This window comes from Falco rusticolus, chromosome 5 (genome assembly GCF_015220075.1).
Source record: "Falco rusticolus isolate bFalRus1 chromosome 5, bFalRus1.pri, whole genome shotgun sequence".
In the NCBI taxonomy this organism is placed as follows: Eukaryota; Metazoa; Chordata; class Aves; order Falconiformes; family Falconidae; genus Falco; species Falco rusticolus.
Window position 1 is genome coordinate 5,971,469 of NC_051191.1, and position 18,987 is coordinate 5,990,455.

Consider the following 18,987-nt stretch of genomic DNA (forward strand, 5'->3'; position numbering starts at 1 on the left):
TTATTGTCTGACATTGCTATACGGTCTTCAGACACACAGCAGTGTAAAAACTTCTTACCTAGTGAACTCATGTGGTTTCCAGGTTTAGGGTTCCCTCATGGGGAAAAATAAGTATATAAATAAATACAACTTACTTTTGTAAAGTGGTTGGGGTTTTTCTTTGGGGTTTGTCTTTTGGGTTTTGGGTTTTGTTTTTTGTTTTTTTTTTTTTGGGGGGGGGGGGGGGTGTTTTTATAGTTAGAAAGAAATTGAGAGGTTTAGGTTCCTTTCTGTTCTGGTGGTGAGTGTCCCAAGCAAAATTATAAATGTAATCGTCACACTCCTTCTCAGCATCCTGACCCCCATCTGCAGCAGAGAAGTTTTCATGACTGGATTAAGCTAAGATAGCAATTCCTACCATTTAACCATAGCCATGGGTCCCTGCTCTCCATGCTGAGTAGAATCTGCTCATGCATCCAGCATAAAACTTACTCATGTTTTGATGTGTTAATTTTCAGCAATATTAGCAAGCTAATCTAGTCCACCACAGACTCCAACAACTCCTCAGTGTGTCAAAGGAAAAAATGTCTCATGGGGAATTATCGCCAAGGATGAACTGGGGGAGTAAACAGTCTTTTTGGTGACACAGTAGTCCAAATTCAGTTCAACCCAATAGTGAAACCGGGGACCTGAATCTGTGTTTGTCCATTTCTTCTTTAACTTCCACCAACAATATCATCTCTGTAGACTTATCACCCTCACATACCTTTTTGGAACTGCAGCTTTGGTGATTACTGGGTGGTGACAGGTCCTCCCCAGTTAAATCCATGCAGCTCTGCTCTTAAAGTTTGGAACACCAGCAATGAAATGGTTTTATAGAAGTGTGTAGAATGTGCCAGTGAAGACCAGATGGATAAAAACCAAAGTGGACTTCTTATATTCTCTTGCAGTTTCATCTCAATACTTTATGACTCAAGTCTGAGGTAAGATTAAAACTCCCTCTGATCAGATCTTATTAAGTATAGTTCACCTATATTAAGTATAATAATCCTGCATCTCTGTCAATTTGTGAGAAAAAAATGCATTTTATTCCAGTACTTAACCCTAAATTGATCACCCACATTTGTCCATGCTGTTAAATCTCTATCAAGGAAAATAAGTCTCCCTTTTCTTTTCTGTGTCTAGCAGCAGCTTTACAGATGTAGAAGCGTGTGGATAAGAACAAATGCAGATTAAGGGAGTTCAGTACAAATTTAGGCATAGATATTTACCTCTTCCTGTTGTCCAGCTGGAAACACTAAACAGATAAATTTGACCATTTTTAATTTTTATACAAAGTAATTAGTTCACTGACATTTATTTGCCACAATATGGGTGCATATGTAACAAAGGGTTTATTACAGAATTCCATCCATTGCTGAGGAACTCCTTTACCTTGTTTCCACACTGATTGTAAGAAGACATTTCAAACATGTGAGCTATCTCTAATTTTGCCAATTGGATTTCTTCTCAGAGGCAAGAAATTCCGGTTCCTCTGCCTTGTTAACAGGACCTACCAATTTGCTATAAACTGAAAAATTGCTAGATTGACAATTAAAGAATTGCCAATCTAACAGTCAGTTGCTGGCTGCTCCATCATTAGTTATCCACCTACTTGGTGAAGGGCATTTTATACAGTTCAGCGATCTCTCACTGGAACATGGGCTAAACTCCACACATGATGAAAACCTTCAACTTTACACTAGTTTCTCAACACAGCTACTTGCTGGTATAATCCAGCACTTTTTCCATTTCATTGGTATAATACCCTGTGATGCTGTGACATTGCTTACATATGTCTCAGAGCACCTTTACCACTGTTCTTGGTGGTGCAGTGAAAGTAATCCTTTAATCAATTTAACAGCTATGTTGCCAGTAAGCATGTGCAACATTATTGCAGCAATTAGAAAATAATGACTGTGCATTTGTGTTGGGTGGGTAATTTTCTACTCATTTAAATAATTTTTATATTTAGAATAAGGTGAAACTTCTTTAGAAATTCAGCAGTTTCTTGATTTAAGGGACATCTAGCCTGAAAAACATCCTCTGTCTGCTTTAAAGAACAGCTACGTCCATCATTGCAAGTACATCTTTGCTATGAGTAAGTATTACATAAACCTAAAATATTTAAGGAAAAATTAGTGAAAAGTAAAACCAGTTTTCCTGCCTTAAGCACCATTATTGGAGCATTTAGACACGCACATTCTACTCACACTTTAAAACAGAACTTTTTTTTAAGAAAGGCAAGCCATTGATATAGTTGACCTCCAATATTTTCTTTAACAATCTGTACATAAATATGAGTAAAATAACAAAAAATAAATACAATAAAATGAATTAGTATTTTGGGGTTTATTTTCCAGACATTTGTGATATTCCTTGGAGGCAGAGAGTGGTAAAAGACTGCTACTCCTAAAATCTGAGAGTGTGGGACAGACACTGTGTGTAGCTTCCTATTCACAGAATTGTGATTGAAGCATGCAGCTGATTGAATACGAGTAATTAATGAAATACTTACATTATAACCTGTCATCTACATTATGGATGCATGAAATCTGTACATAAAGGGGTAATTAATTGCTCAGACTAATGCAAAAAAACCCTGATTATCCATTTTGCACATGTAAAACAGACCACCAGATATGCTATAGAACAGATGGAGAAGCAGAAGTCGCAGAGATGTCTTGCAGTTAGTAAAATTTTGGGGATTTCTCCATGAAGTTTTCTGGAATAAAGCATTCTCCTTGACTTAAACCTTGGCTCAAACATTTTCCTTGGCCCAGAGGAAGTACTTTTTGTTAAACAAAAGATGAAATGGCTGCATAAAGAAAGATCAGATTACAAGGAGAAAGTAAGCATGTTCTCCATCCTTACAGTCAGTGGTGAGTCTGCCTAATGAGTAGAAAGTGCCTAAACGAGGGTAACTAGGTCATTTGAGACTCTCTAGGGTGTCCTAGACAGCTGCATGGGGCTGACATATATTACACAAAACTAGAGCTTATTTACATGGTTTGGGGCCAAGGAGGATCCTCTTAGGTACTAAAAACACACTAGATGCCTGTGTTTAAGTATCTGAATCCTTCTCCAGACTTTCTTTCCTCTGTATTACAAAGTAAGTTCCTGTACATCAGAATATTTCAGCTGGCTACTTCAGTGCTTTCTAAAATGTATCATCTGCCCCCAAATCCTACTCACCAGGTAAACAGAGGACAGTAACAGCATCACCTTTCACGTAGTTTGTCTTTTCATTTTTCAGATGTTCTGTAAACAGTGCAAAGCCTAAAAATCTGTCTGTAGATGAAAAAAAAACCAAACAAACCCACTAAAAAAAACCAAACCAAACACAAACCCCCACAAACCTATCTAATAGCCAGTAATATAGCTGTGTCTGCCATTAGCAATTATTTACTTTACAAAAAGGAAAAAAAACCCCTATACTGAAAGTTGTGTTAGGCTGAGTTCTAATGATGCCTCTCTTCAAATGAAAAGTGAATCTTCTTCCTAGGGCACATGTATGGGGTCTGGCTGAGCCCCACAGCAGCCCCCACAGCGCTGTGCTTGTAATGGTAGTGAGAAAGGTGGTGATAACACACCAGGGGTTTGGCTGCTGCTGAGCAGGGCTCGCACAGCACCCAGGCTCTCTCTGCAACATTCCCTCCTGCACCACCAGCAGGCTGGGGGTGGGAAGGTCTTGGGAGGGGACATAGCCAGGACAGATGACCCAAAGTGCCGAAGTGACCAGGGGGATATTCCATACCATATGATGTCTGCTCAGACATAAAAGCTAAGCGAAAAGAGAAGGAAGGGGGGGCATTCGTTATTTACAACATTTGCCTTCTGGAGCAACTGCTACATGTACTGAAGACCTACTTCCTGGGAAGTGGCCCAACATTGCCTGCTGATTGGAAGTAGAGAATAAAATCTTTTGTTTTCCTTTGCTTCACTCATGTGGCTTTTGCTATTGCTTCATTAAACTGCCTTTGTCTGGGTTCACTGTTTGGTTTTTCTTTTTTCTTTGATCTTATTTTCTTCCCTGTCCTGTTCTGCTGAGGAGGGAAGGACAGAGGAGCTTGGTGGGCATCCAGCCAAGGTAAGCCACCACACCACACCTTCCAGAATTTCATGCACCATATTTCAAAAACGGTATATAGAAAAGATAGCAAATACTTAAAAGATATATGAAGACCTGCCGGGTCTTTAGTCTCTTTAGGCAGTGTTCAAGCTGAAGGAGAGCAAACCGTCATCCTATCCTATGCTATCCTATGCTATCCTATGCTATCCTATCCTATGCTATCCTATCCTATGCTATGCTATCCTATGCTATCCTATGCTATCCTATGCTATCCTATGCTATCCTATGCTATCCTATCCTATCCTATCCTATCCTATCCTATCCTATCCTATCCTATCCCATCCCATCCCATCCCATCCCATCCCATCCAGGCAGTGTGATAACACAGGGTTGAGAAATGGCCAGACTAGCAGACCCTACCCCACACTGAGATTAAAAATACAGTGTGGCCCTGATAAGTCTCTCAGAGAGACCTTCTAAGGTTTAGCCCAAAGCAACACTACGGTGAGTGATCTACTACCTTCTCCTGGCATTGAGTGACTGTGCTAGCTGAGACTGGTGCTAAAACCACAGCACTCAGTACCACACTCCTTCATGCAGCTAGGGTAAACCACCAAATTGCGTGTTATCTCACAGAGTGTGAGAAGTCGTTGAGAATCACTGCGTGATGCACAGGATCAGTTTCTTTCGTGCTTTTTTCCAAGAATAAAAAAAAAAGAGGTGATATCTGCCCTGTGCCAGTGTGAACTCTGCTCTGGCACGCTTTCTGTATTCAGGAATCTTGTATAATTTTACACTGTGGAAATGAATATGTCCCCAATGTTTTACCCTAACAGTACTTCTAACAGGTAAGAAATCCACTGTTTCATACAAAAGAGAGATCACTTCCTCAGTTTAGCTAAAGTGTTTCACATTTCTATCACCACTTTTCAGGAATAAACTGAAAAGAATCTTATGTGCTTTCTGGTTTTGGTCTGCCCTTCAGCCACTTTCTCTCTTATTTCAGTGATTTACAGTGAAAGATTGACACACACCAGCTAAAAAGTCAAATTATTGAATTGTTGACCCTATTCACAGTGCATGGAATCTAATGCAGCAGTCTGCAAGACATTTAGTGGTTTACCATGCATGGAAAACAGACACTGAATTAACACAAAGTGTGCCTGAATACAATACAGGATCTAGCTGTCTTGAGATCACCTTAGTTAGCTGTAGCCTAAATCTCCTTCGGTTACCTTGGTTGTCTGCCTATAAACACTCTTTGCTTTTTTGAAGCATGGACTGACTCAGTCCTGTTTATATATAAACAGAAAGGAAGATTTTGGCTTCCCTACAGCTCCATGGCCTGCTTCTGATGCTATTCATTGTGGAATAGCATTAGTCTCACAGAAATAATGGAGCTAGGCAGAAATAGATTACTAAACTAAAAGAACTATAATGTGCATTATCATTTAAGTGGAGAAACATGTTAGAGTATTCAATTTCAATAGATTTCTCTTGTTGGCTAGATCGTGTCATGATTTCAGTTTGTTCACATGCCTTGCAATGAAAGGCCTGTGTTGTTTGTATCATCTGCTCTAATGAACAGGAGTTGAAAGAGGTCGTGTCCATATTCACTTCCTTGCTGTGTTCTGGGATTATGAAATAAAGGTAGCATGACCTTAGGAAAGACCTTTCTGTAAGAGTGAATTATTGCTTGAAAGCTCTTTAGGACAAAGGGGTTTATTTTCCACAACTTGCAATTTCTGTTCACAGATGCCTGAACATGTTCACATTTCTCATTCTCTAAAATGCAGTGTTAGGTGGTGTGCTATATACAGTTCAGATTCATGCACTGCTCTTAATGGCTCATTTCATTAAGAAAATTCTTTGGAAAAAAAAGGGGTGAAATTGTCAAGTGTCATGTGTAGGCCAATGGGTTGCTTGTACGCCTCTGAACTAATACAAGGACTGTCTCCTACCATTTGTTAAGCACCTTGCACAATAGGCGCCAGACTCCAATCAAGACCATATTAAGAGGGCCTCAGACATACAGCACAGTGCATTTTGCTTTCCATTCTCACACATTCTTTTTTCCTGATGTCCAAGCAAGTTTACAGTACTGGAACAAGTACCGGAATTGGTAATAGTGTCTGGCTGTATCAACGCTTGGAGCAGAGAGGGCTGGGGATTGTGTCTGATTACAACCACCTTATAAGGCCAAATTGTTTCTTAGGGCAGTGATATTGGTCTAATACTTATGGACAAAGGAGTTGATTTGTTCCTTTTTGATGTTCATGCATATAAATAACATTTAAGCTAGCTGTGTCTCTGGCTGCTCTGTTGGTTTTCCAAGACACCACGTTGACCTTACTGATTTTCAGAGCCACAAGACCGGTTTCTAAGTAAAGTGATGGCAGCAGAGAAAGAGCAATGTAAAGATGTTTAAACATTTTAAAATACTTTTAATTTGAGAAGGAGTTTATCACGGATCAATAATGAAGGTCACATCTGGTCTTAAGGGACAAATTAACTTTCCAGTTTTGTATAAAATTTTCAGTGTTTCTTATTTGTTGAAAGAAAAATGCTTACCTTTACAGTGAGGAGTATATTTTTGGAGAATTTCAAGAGAGTTTAAATTACTATCTACTAGAATTCTCTTACAGCTCAACATGAGTACCTTCTTTGACATGTTAAATATCTGTCATCCATTACCGTCAACATGAACCATGTACATACATAGAGGGTCAAATTCTAGGAATCTTATTCATGCTATTAAACACTGATTCCCTGATTCACCAATGTACATCTCTGCAGTGAATGAACAAAAGGCTGGACTATAAACTCAGTAAAATGTTTCAAGGAGCGTATAGAAGTGCTGTCTTCTGTCATTTTTAACTTGTGGTCTAGAAAATAACTCCCAAAATAATACAACCCCCCCCAAACATATTCTACATATTCTTTGACGAGACCAAAAATCTCCAAGAACACGCAACACATTCCAGTAGTAGTTGGTGTCAAGCACAGAGTGAAAAATTTTTTAAGCCTACACTTATAAAAGCATGCACTTATGAATCTAAGAGTGAATTGATCTATTGCATAGATATACACAGGGTATTTATCTTAGCCCACACATAAAATATGTGAATTCATTAGAAAGAAATTAGTAGTTGGCTTAAGCATCACCCTTGCATTTTCTTTTGATGAATTCTGAGGGGGTAGGACCTCTAAGAATTGTAAAACTGAAATAAATGTAATCCTTTCTATAAAACTGTAGAGGAATGAAGCTGGGTTAATTAACAATATACAGCTGTGGGCTGGCTTCAGGGGCGGTGGGTTGGCTGATGTGGTTAAGGTGCAGCTGTGGCTGGTTCCTGCTAAGTGGTTAAATAGCTCTAAGGGGTATGGAAGAGGGGCAGCTGATGAAGAGAGACCTGGGGGAGGCAGAAGAGAGAGTGTGCATGCTCTAGATGGAGAAGAGGCAAGAAGCAGGGTGGGTTGGCCTGGAAGAGTATGAATAAATGGCACAGACAGTAGATGAACTGTTGAAACCTTGTGGGGGATTGATGGCTGTGCCAGGGCAAGGCGTGGGAGCTACTTACTGAAGTTAACCTGGTATGGGGTGGTAAAAGCCTTGTTACAGCCTACTAGTTTGTTTGTGCTGTGACATAAAACAACTTTTTTCTCAGAAATATGGATCCAATTTACAATTATTCTTATTGTGCAGATGTTTTGAGCATCTTTATTAACAAGAAAGTAAGATATGGCTAATGCAGTTTGGCAGTAATAGAGTTTCAAGGATTTGCACTGACAGAAATCAGAAAGCGTAGAAACCTGGCACAGTTTGGAGGTTTGATTTCACAGGGACTATATGTCCAACAGAAATGGTTGGAACTACTGGGTTGTGTTGTCTGAATTCACTATGTGATATGTAGCTCTGTCTGTAGCTTTTATGTGAAGGCAACTCGGGGAAAGTGCAAAAGGCATCATCAGTTTTGGAAGATGAATATGTGATAACACGTGCTGTTGTATTGGAGTTGTATAAAGCCTTGCATGCAAAATGAAATGGAACAAAAGGGGAAAGAGCAATCTTCAATATAACTTGTGTGGGTATTGATAATGAGAACCAGTAAGCATTCCTAAGAAATTATTCTCAAAGTTACATGAAGACAACACTTACAAGAGTAAACAAATATTTGCAAAAATACAGGAAGCTGCAAGCAAATGAAAAATATACTAAAAAAAAAAACCAACCACAACACTACAGCAAGAAGAAAATAAGAACAATTTACACATATTTTATTTCATGAGATTTTTGTTTCTTACAGTTTTGTGACCTTATAGAGCATTCTAAATGCGTGTTTATGAACGGGATATTCTTATATTCATGTATAAGCATAAATATGTGCATATATAAGTCCTAGAGAAGGTTAAATCCTGTAAGTCTTATAAAAGGCAACACCAAGAATAAGCAATCAGAGTAATATATATACATTAATTTTTTTTCCCCAGATATTGAAAATCCCACTCTTTTTCTCTTCAGGTGCCTTCAGGAACTAGGACAGGATACTGTCCTGGCTTCAGCTGGAATTGAGCTGATTTTCTTCTTAGTAGTTAGTACAGTGCTGTGTTTTGGGTCTGATGTGAGAAAAATGTTGATAATGCACTGATGTTTTTAGTTGTTGCTGGGTGATATTTGTACTAAATCAAGGACGTTTTGGTTCCTTGGACCCTTCCAGCGAGCGGGCTGGAGGGCCATGGGAGATTGGGAGGGGACACAGCCAGGACAGGTGACCCAAACTAGGCAAAGAGGTGTTCCATGCCATATGGTGTCAGGTTGAGTATATAAATAGGGGGAAGAAGGAAGGGGGGGACATCTGGCGTTTATGGCATTTGTCTTCCTGAGTAACCCTTATATGTGATGGAGCCCTGCTGGCCTGGAGATGGCTGAGCACCTGCCTGCCCATGGGAGGCGGTGAATGAGTTCCTTGTTTTGCTTTGCTTCTGCGTGTGGCTCTTGCTTTACCTGTTAAATTGTTCTTGTCTCAACCCTTGAGTTTTACATTCCTTTCTGATTCTCCTCCTCATCACTCTGGGTGAGGGGGGAGTGAGCAAGCAGCTGTGTGGTGCTTGGTTGCCAGCCAGGGTTAAACCATGACAGATATGTTGGGGAAGTTGGGAAACAGGGAGAGAGTAAGTGAAAAGGAATGACAGAGTTAATTGCAACAAGTGAAAAAAAAAAAAAAATATTAGAAGTAGGAAAGATTTTAATAGGAGATACAAAAATATAGAGAAAAATCTCAGAGAGGAATTTTCCCCTTCCCTGAGTCTACAGGCATTGCCAGATCCATTTTTTTCCTAAAATTTTGTTGTCAGATCATAGTAGCAGTATGAGCATAGTTCAAGCCTCGAAGTATTACTTCTGGCTTGTATTCACCTCGCTCGGAACAGAACCCCAACTTGCCCAGCTCCATGTTTCATGGAGGGTGCCACATTACTACATATGCAGGCTACTGCTCTTCTAAAGACCAGAAGAGATACATGGATTGCATCCCATAATGTATAATTGCCGTCTCATTACAACAGGCCTTACTATGAATTCTGCACAGAATTTTCACACGTATCTGGCCTCAGAATAATTACTAGCAATTAGAATCATGGAATCATTTAGGTTGGAAAATACCTTTAAGATTGTCAAGTCCAACTGTAAAACTGACACTAAGTCCACCACTAAACCATGTTCCTAAGAGCCACATCTACATGTCTTTTAAATACCTCTGGGGATAGTGACTTCCCTAGGCAGCCTGTTCCAATGCCTGACAACCTTTAAGTGAAGATATTTTTCCTAATATCCAATCTGAACTTCCCCTGGTACAGCTTGAGGCCATTGCCTCCTGTTCTATTGCTTGTTACTTGGGGGAAGAGACCAACACTCATCTTGCTACAGCCTCCTGTCAGCGAGTTATAGAGAGCAATAAAATCCCCCCTCAAGTTTCCTTTTCTCCAGACTAAACATCCCTAGTTCCCTCATCCATTTCTCATAAGACTTGTGCTCTAGACCCTTCACCAGCTTTGTTGCCCTTCTCTGGACATGCTCCAGCACCTCAATGTCTTTCTTATAGTGAGGGGCCCAAAAGTGCACAGAATAGTCAAGATGTGGCCTCCCCAGTGCCAGTTACAGGGGGACAATCACTTCTAGTCCTGCTGGCCATGCTGTTTGAGATAGAAGCCTGAATGCTGTTGGCCGCCTTGGCCACCTGGGCCCACTGCTTGCTCATGTTCAGCCAGTTGTCAGCCAACGCCTCCAGGTCTTGTTTTTTTCGGCCAGGCAGCTTTCCAGCCACTCTGCCCCAAGCCTGTAGCGCTGCGTGGGGTTGTTGTGACCCAAGCGCAGGACCCGGCACTGAGCCTTGTTGAACCTCATACAACTGGCCCTGGCCTATCAATCAGGTCCCTTTGCAGAGCTTTCTACCCTCAAGCAGATCAGAAAACAGGAGGAAAAAACCCTCAGTCTCCTTACCTCATAATTTGTCTTAATCGGTGAGACACTGGAGATAATTAGAACCACACTATGAGAGAAGTATTGGAATGTGAGATCAGTATTGAGTCCATTCAGAGGATGGACTCATTCCATTCCACCTGTGTGGAGCATCAGGTGAAATCTTAGATTCGTTTATAGGCCCATGCACCTTGCAGCATGCAGTTTGAATATTCTGGGTTGCAGTAGATCTTTTATATTTTTATTTTTATTATATTTATATTTGTGCATATATGGCCAGCACATACGCAGGAAGTCCATCATGCTCTGAATATGCATGTGTTGGCCATGGGACTAGAAGTACACTGAGTAGATAGAGGTAAGCAAGGGCACAAACTTCCTTTCGTGCTGCCCTCTTCACTCTGCACATCTGGAGCAGACGGCCAAAGGAAAAGTCTCTTTTAAAGTTTAAGCACAAATCTACAAGTAATGTAATATTTTTTTTCAATTTATAGGATCTGTCTGTTATAGCAGATCAAGCCAATCTATTTTTCTATATTATACTAAAGAACAGAATTATATGACTGCAAACATTTCCAAAATATTCTGCAGCGGGTCAATTTCTTTTAATATTTAAGTAACAGTCCAACTATTGAAAGCCTGGACATTCTAGGTTTCATTTATTTCAAAATATTTGACTTTACAGATTCCTAAAACCTTTCCTGTTATCTAAGTGTTTGATTTGTGATACTAATCCAGGATTTAGCTGGTTTCAAAATTATGGACAGATTTTAGGTTGTTATTGTTATATGATGCCTTATTTCATTCATTTACAGATACAAGTTAAAGTATAGCATACAGTGTACACATTCATAAATAGCATTATTTTTCTGATTTACCTGATCATGTTCTAAACCTTCAGGACACAGGATATCGAGTTGACTAATTTTACTTCAAGGTAATGGGGAGAAATCCAAACAGAACCCTATGTTTTGGTATTTCCTTATCACTACATTCCTGCACCAATGTGAAAGAGTTTTTATTACAATTTCCAAACATTTTTTTTTTTCCTATACCTTTGTACTGTACTACTGTTGTCATAAAGATTGTCCAAAACCAAAATGAAAATCTGGATTTCAAGAATGAACCATTTCTTTACTGAAAGAGAAAGGAGTTGGTATGAGCAAAAGAAATGGTATCCTGCTCTTAGTCATTATCACTCAGAGTTGATGCACAACATAACCACTTTCTATTTTCTTCATGTTTCATTTTGATCTAAACATATGAAGTCTCTCATGTGTTTTCTCACTGCTTCCAATTACTTGATCTCCTCAAAAGGGAACATTTCTTCAGCTGACAAGCTACATACTAACACTGTAAGAGGTTAGTGTCTAAAGCTTACTTCTATAAATCAGATGCCGCTATCTACAGATAATCCTTTTAGTGAGACTCCCAGTATTCATCCATGGCCTTAACACAAGCCAGAACATTAAGCTTATAAGATACTAACGGAAGTATACCAATTTCTTATTTTTTTCCACACCACTTACTAGCTCTTTAACTGTAGTGCAAATACTCTGCATAGCAACTGAAGCTTCGAGATGGGTATAAAGATAATCTCAGATATCCTGGAAGTTAATAGACTTTTGGTTTATGCAGACATATTGCTGCAAACTAAAAAAGATGGGTACAGTACAGACAGTAAAAGCTATGCCGAAGAGAGAGGGGAACTATTATCAAGTCCAACTGTTCAAAAAGTCATTAGTATGGCTCTGAGGAATGACAAAATTGTATTAAAAATTCCAAGATTCCAATGGTATATTCTTTTTTATTTGATTTCTGATTCCTGAAGTATTCAAGGTGGTTTATAAGATCTCGCTTCCCCCCACCCCACCCATCCCAACCCCTCACTAACTTTTCCTTCTTTAATTTAATTGCTATTTCTAATGAGAAGGCTTACATATTTCCTGTGATGGAGTTTTAATTAAAATACAATAGGTTTTGAAACACAGTCTGGAGCACTGTCAGCACCATAACACCAAACCATGGAGAGGTTTTTGGGTGGACTTGCTATCTGAGGTGATCCTGGGACAATGAGAACAGACACTGAGGTGCCTCCTTCTGTCCAGGTAAGCAGCTCAAGCTTGCTTAAGCAAGAAAAATAGGAAGAATTAAGAGAAGCTGATTTTCATCTATCAAAACAGTTATTCTTTTAAGCATGAACACAAAGTTCTGGATGAGCCTGATAGGAAGGAAAAAGTATTTCTACCTACACTGTAAAGATCTCTTTAGGGTTCTGCAAGATTTCAGTATAGGGAAACAAAGCCCAGTCTGTATGGAATAACTTTCAATTTTCTTAGATTAAGATTCTTCCTTCTATACTTTTAATTATCTGCCTTTTTTTAATTTGGCATTCATGGTATTTTGAGGAATTTATGGTAGGGGACCACCTGCCAGAGTATCTCATACAGTGAACAGTTTTGAACCTATCATGACCACCAATTACAAAACAAAAAAACCCTCAACAACATAAAAATAATAAAAAAAAATTGCCATGGTAGGGAAGCAAGAGATTTGGAACTGGAAGAAAGGATCTTTTCCTGGAAGATATAAACCATGGGACATGAGAAGCATGTACAAACTACACAGTCATGGACACAATGTAGAGGCAAAGGCTAGATGTTACTCATTCATCCTCATAATTTCCTCTGGTTTCCCTAAGAAATAAATTTAGGCACATAGATTAGAAAAGAGTTCCAGCATCTCCTAATAATGTCTCAGGATTTCGATGATGCAGGGACACATTGCAAGAGAGTCCAAATTGCATAACATTGATATGTGTTAAAATGTGACATTTAAAATCCACCATAAAACTACCTTAGACCAATTTACCAGTTTATGGATTCTTCAGACCCATGGAAGTATGGATTCATGATAACTAAAGCATCCATTCTCTCAATATGAGATGTAAAAATAATCTTTGAAAGTGTTTTTTTTAATTGTTCAAAAGTACCTTTTTCATTTTATTTAGCTATAACATGCAACATATATAAGTTTACCAACATTTACTTGAGAAAATTAGATAACTTTTTTTGTGGATTACAGTTCATGAATAATACATCCTTCTGAACGCATTTCAAAAAGTATTTATCTCATGCAATAAAAGAGCTTCTATTTATATTCCATATATTTTTATTTTGAATGTTGATTTCAGTATTTGATATCACCCATAGTCTCAGAAAAAGCAGAATATTTCACTGAAGAGTTCCTCTTCTTCAAGATCTTTGCTAGATTTTAGTTCCCACAAAAACAAATCTACAGAATTTTGGCTGATGATAATAAATAAAACTTTGCAATATCAGGTTACCATCATTGCTTGGTTTCTTTCAGAAATATTTTTTTCTATTCTGTTTAAACAGAGACAAGCTGTCTGCTTTGGAAATCTTTTTATTGACCTTAGCTACTTACAATATCCACAAACATCTGTTTCTAGTGTACCAGAACCATGTCTTCTTGCTTTACCAGTATGTATGTCTATCACAGGGTCAGCAGGCATAAGATCCTATCACAAAGAATTGGTATCGTTTACTAAACCATGAATTTAGAATTTATTACCTTTGTTTCCATGAATCCAAGTGTTTTAAGAAAACTGCAATGCACAATTCAAATTTCTAATGTAAAATCGGCATTATTCAGGTGTAGATTCACAGAAACTAAGATCACTTATAGAAATGCAACAGTGGCTCTTCCCCGTGAACAGGTTGTTCAGAAAAAAAATTACTGAGACGAAAATTGCTTCTCTGCAATGAAACAATTTGCTTCCTTCAGAGCATGGCTTTCTTAGGTTAATGAGAAAAGATATTTTTTTTTAATCTTTCTGCTCAAAATTAATCATAATCTAGTAAAGATTTCAAGAACTGAGATATTAATAAATTTTCCAAATACACTTTAAACTTGATCATCCCACTCTATTGTCATGCACAGCGTGGCAAATTATATTATATTGCTAGAAAACTCGTATGTATCATTACAATAACTATTATGAGTTATCTCTGTTAATGGTAGGTCTGGCCAAAGGCTATTCAACTTGCCAGTTCCCTAAGTTAAATTAAGCAAGAGCAAATGTAGCTTTTAGACCCAGGCACCACATCACTAGTAGCTAATTATGAAGGGATCAAAGCTCCTAAAGATACTGTATTTCGCATATACTTACATCTGAAGGTCTGTGTAACATCTCACACGATTTAGCTGAATGCCTTCATGAAACACCTGATTGCCTCTGCTGGGCAAAATGTTGGTGTGATCTCTTTTCACACAGCTACTTCTTACTCATGTCCAACCAATCAGATATAGGCATTGCCTAAAGATGAGTACACACTTGAACAGTTGTATAAATAACATTGAACTATTAAATTAGAGACTGCTAGTACATTATTTGCCATAGATGTACGTATGCCATACGTGAGTGATGAAGATGTGAAAAGAAGGAATCATGATTTCCTTAAACTACTTGAGTTGTAGATGTTCTCGGTATCAGGGAGTTGCAGTGCAGACTGAGGCATTAGAAGAACTATATTTTCACAAGCACTTGCATGCACATACACACACGACAGAACATCTAGAAAAGAAATGCTGCTGTACAGAAATGTGGTGCCTGCAAGCTGAATCACCTGAAGGTGCAAGAGATAAAATAGGATATATTGTCCCTGCCACACTCTTTTCCTTTGACATTATATATTGCGCCTCTGCAAGTGGGACCTCTTACAAAACAAGGATAAAAGCCTAGAATGTAGCTGCAGTATTGCATTGCTGTACTCTTGTGGGATTTGAAATCCAGCTGATTTTTTTTTTTTTTCCAAAATATATAAGCAAAAAAAGAGGCATGCCTAGGAAGTATATAACCTTAAATTCATTACCCTTACACAATGACATACTTCCTCTAGGTCTACAGCAGAGACACCTGGAGGAACCATGATGAGGTACCAAAACACTGGAGTTAAAAAAGGTAAAATATTTTATGATCCTGGAAGTAGGAAACCAGCTGAAAGGAAGGAAGCAAAATGAGAAGTGTATTTTCTTCCACAAAAACAAAACAGCTGTGACAAACAGCTGCAGCACAAGTTAGTGTTGATTTTGTGGAGAGCTTCTTCAAAGAGATGTCAAAGAGCCTGTAAACCCAGGATCAGTCCAGCAATGAAAGGTGAACTGAGCATTGTGCATGAATGAAGGCAAAACTGATCTCAGCAGACAGAAGGAAATCTTCCTTGTTCCAAAATTAAATTGTTTTTTCTTGTCCTTTCTTCTGAGGACATGAAGAATAGGAGTCACATCTCTTATCATGTTCTCAATTTTTTTATTTTTGCTTTTTTAAAAAAATGTAGCCTGTTTTGAGGCATACAGTAGAGAAGGTACAGTGAAGTTAAAATTCAGCAAGAAACAAGATCCTGAAAACCTACAAATTGCATAACCAAGCAGACATTTGCAGCATTTTTGCTTTCTGATTAACAACCACCAACGGACACAACTAAGGAAAACACTTAAATCTGGTTCCTTTAGCTTCACTCTTGCAATAAGCATTACTGTCAATAAAACCAGAGAAGAGCAAATTGTATCTTCCTGATATTCAAGAATGAAAGCAAGTAACAAAAGACATACCATAAAACCATTATGCAAACTAAAAGTCTCAAAAGAACTACAAATGAAACTCCTAAAACACCACGTCAATCTCTATCTGCTGAGGTAAATCATCAGCCTCTTCCTACTAGAACCCCATTTGGAAGGGCTTGTTAAGTGACATCTTCAATTTCAGGAAGATGTGAAAACTAATATACAGTTTATATTATGGAACAGACCATCTGCTGTGAAAAGTTCCCATATCAAGAGAACAGAGGGACCAGTTCCCAATTAATTAGCTATTTTAGAAGAATTGGATATACTCTTTCCAAGATGGTTACAGTTGATAAGACAATCATCTGTCTGTCAAGCTGTGTCTGTTTGCCTGTTAGTCTAGCTAGAATATTGGAGAAAAGTCAGAGAGATGCTTATTGTTTATATCTATCTCCTCCCTTCTCCTCCCTCCACCAAATGAAAGCCATCCCAGGAACTGAATCATTGGACATAGTCATAACCATTTTTGTCCAAAGTTGTTTTGTTCTCTTGTTCATGGTAAATATACAAATGTCCCAGTGAAGGCATATCAAGGACAAAGGGTATTATGGGAGGAGTGGATTTCAGATGTTATTTATAGCAAGATTTTCTAATGTGGAGCTATAAATAGCAGCTCTTTACACAAGAGGTGAACGAACAATACAGATGTCTCAGTGTCCCCTGAAGGAGCTATTCTTTGCCTGAAGAAAAGCTCTGTTTGTACAAGGCACCATTTACAAGTCTATTGTGTTTTTTTATAGCTATGAAATAATGTTGTTTTTATCTCTTTCAGCTGAGCTGAGCTGCTGGCTTCCGTTTGGCAGCTTCACAAACAATCTGTGTGCAGTAAGCCATGCTTAGCAGGCCTCCGGAGTGGGCGACAGGAAAGATTGCACACCGAGACAGGGAGACAGCGTGGTTTCCTCATAAAACCAAACTTTGAAGCCCAGGATCATAGGGGATGCTAGCTAAAGGAGCGGCTATTTAAAAAGCCCAAGAGAGTGTCACAAAGAGTAGCAAAAATATGTGGGTTTAGCTCAATGCACTAAAAGGCCATGAAAGGTAATGTCAGCATTTATGACATGGGTGTGTCAAGAGATGCATTCCTTCATTCCTTTTTCTTTTTTTATTATAAAAAATAATGTTTGACACCTTATAATCCCCATGAACTGAAAGTAATCACCAAACTGAGAACATGGGAACACATAAAGAAAAGTGTCATTTCCCTACACAGCATATGATGAAGCAGCTTACTATAAAGCGTTCTGGAAGCTGTGTCTATAAAAGACCAAGCAGTAATTACAGTGCGAGCTACAGCCATTTCCGTAATAAAGTTGTAAAATCACATCCATGCTTTTGGTTAAGAAGATCAGCTTTGTCTCTAGGAAATGATCAGCTATAAATCCCTGAGAAATTAATTTACATAAGTCCTGATTTGACTAGCTACTTAGCAGTTCCAAACTCTACCAGAAAGTTTGCTAGTTTTTAAGAAATCTTTCCTTCTGCTTTTTTTGTTTTCACTTCCAAAAGGTCCCTGCAGCCAAATGGAAAGAGGTGTTGGTAACCTAAACTCTCTTTTTATCTCACACACACCCCTCCCCTCAAATTTTCCATGTTTTGTAACTTTATGTAGTGAGATAAAACAGAACCACAACTTAAGTGCTTTGAAAGTTGCATTGAAAAGATCTGGCAGGAATACACACCAGTTTATTTCCTGAAAAGCATGTTTCATTCCAAAACTGAGGTTTTTTAAGTAGTTGTGGGTTTTCTGGGGATGGGGCTTTTATGCTATTCTCACAAATTTCACTTCTAAAATAAGTATTACCACTAGGAAAATATTCATTAATCTGAATGATCTCTATAATGGTCTTCAAATTGTCTACATTTCAGGGGGTTTGGTCAGGATTGTTCAGGATAAACCTGGTGTGAAAATCTGGTATTATGAAATGAGTGGTCTTTATTTGCATGGGGAAAATCATTTGAATCCTTGGAATCTGCTAACAGGTGTTTGTTTTCTGCTCCAGCTCTTCTAGTTTCAGTCACTAAAATCAGAACAAAAATACTATCTTCAAAAATGTGACAGCACACACCTTACCTCTCCACAAATTTGTCACATAAGAGGAAGAGACATGACAGGCAGAACAGAGTTTCTTGAGAAGGCTCATTTATGACAAGAAAACAAAACTTTATAACCTTTTCTTTGATCAAGTACCTCCAACAAAATTTGACTATTGAATATTAGAGGAACTACTGATGGAAAAATAATTAGGCTAATATTTTTACTGGGAATTGCATCTAAAATTGTGACTTTGTCTTGACATTTAATAACAGACAAAAAAAAATATTAATTTGTTGAAGGAATGAAATCACCACAAATTATTCATGCACCTTTAGAAAAAGTGACATGCCACCAACTAGATTTTCTCCCTTTAACAAAACATGAAAATTAATATTCAGATAGAATAATGAATTGAGAATGAATGAATAGCAAAAGTTTTTTACTCTTAAACAGAATGAGAAATGTATATCCTCTCTAATCCATCATTCAGTTCATATCTTCAGAAAATGGAGGTGAAATGACAGCATAAGGCTATCAACAAATACATTTCAGGAATCATGTACAAAATAAAACCCCACCTCAGTGTGCTTCTTTACTTCTCAGTTCTATAATTTTATTTCTGGGATCATGGATCCCAGATGCTGCCAACATCCTCTGGAATGATCCCTGTTATAACCTTCTGCCTTCTGATTTGCTTTGAACTATAATTGAGAAAAATGTTCATTATAATGGAAA

The 18,987-nt window shown here is 38.2% G+C and overlaps 1 long non-coding RNA gene across 1 annotated transcript; it reads left to right on the forward strand.

Moving 5' to 3' along the window:
- Window positions 1-235: 235 nt before the first annotated feature.
- Window positions 236-2,772, forward strand: LOC119148870. The gene is made up of 3 exons (XR_005104519.1): window positions 236-962; window positions 1,994-2,119; window positions 2,651-2,772. It is a non-coding gene; the product is annotated as an uncharacterized LOC119148870 (long non-coding RNA).
- Window positions 2,773-18,987: the final 16,215 nt, after the last annotated feature.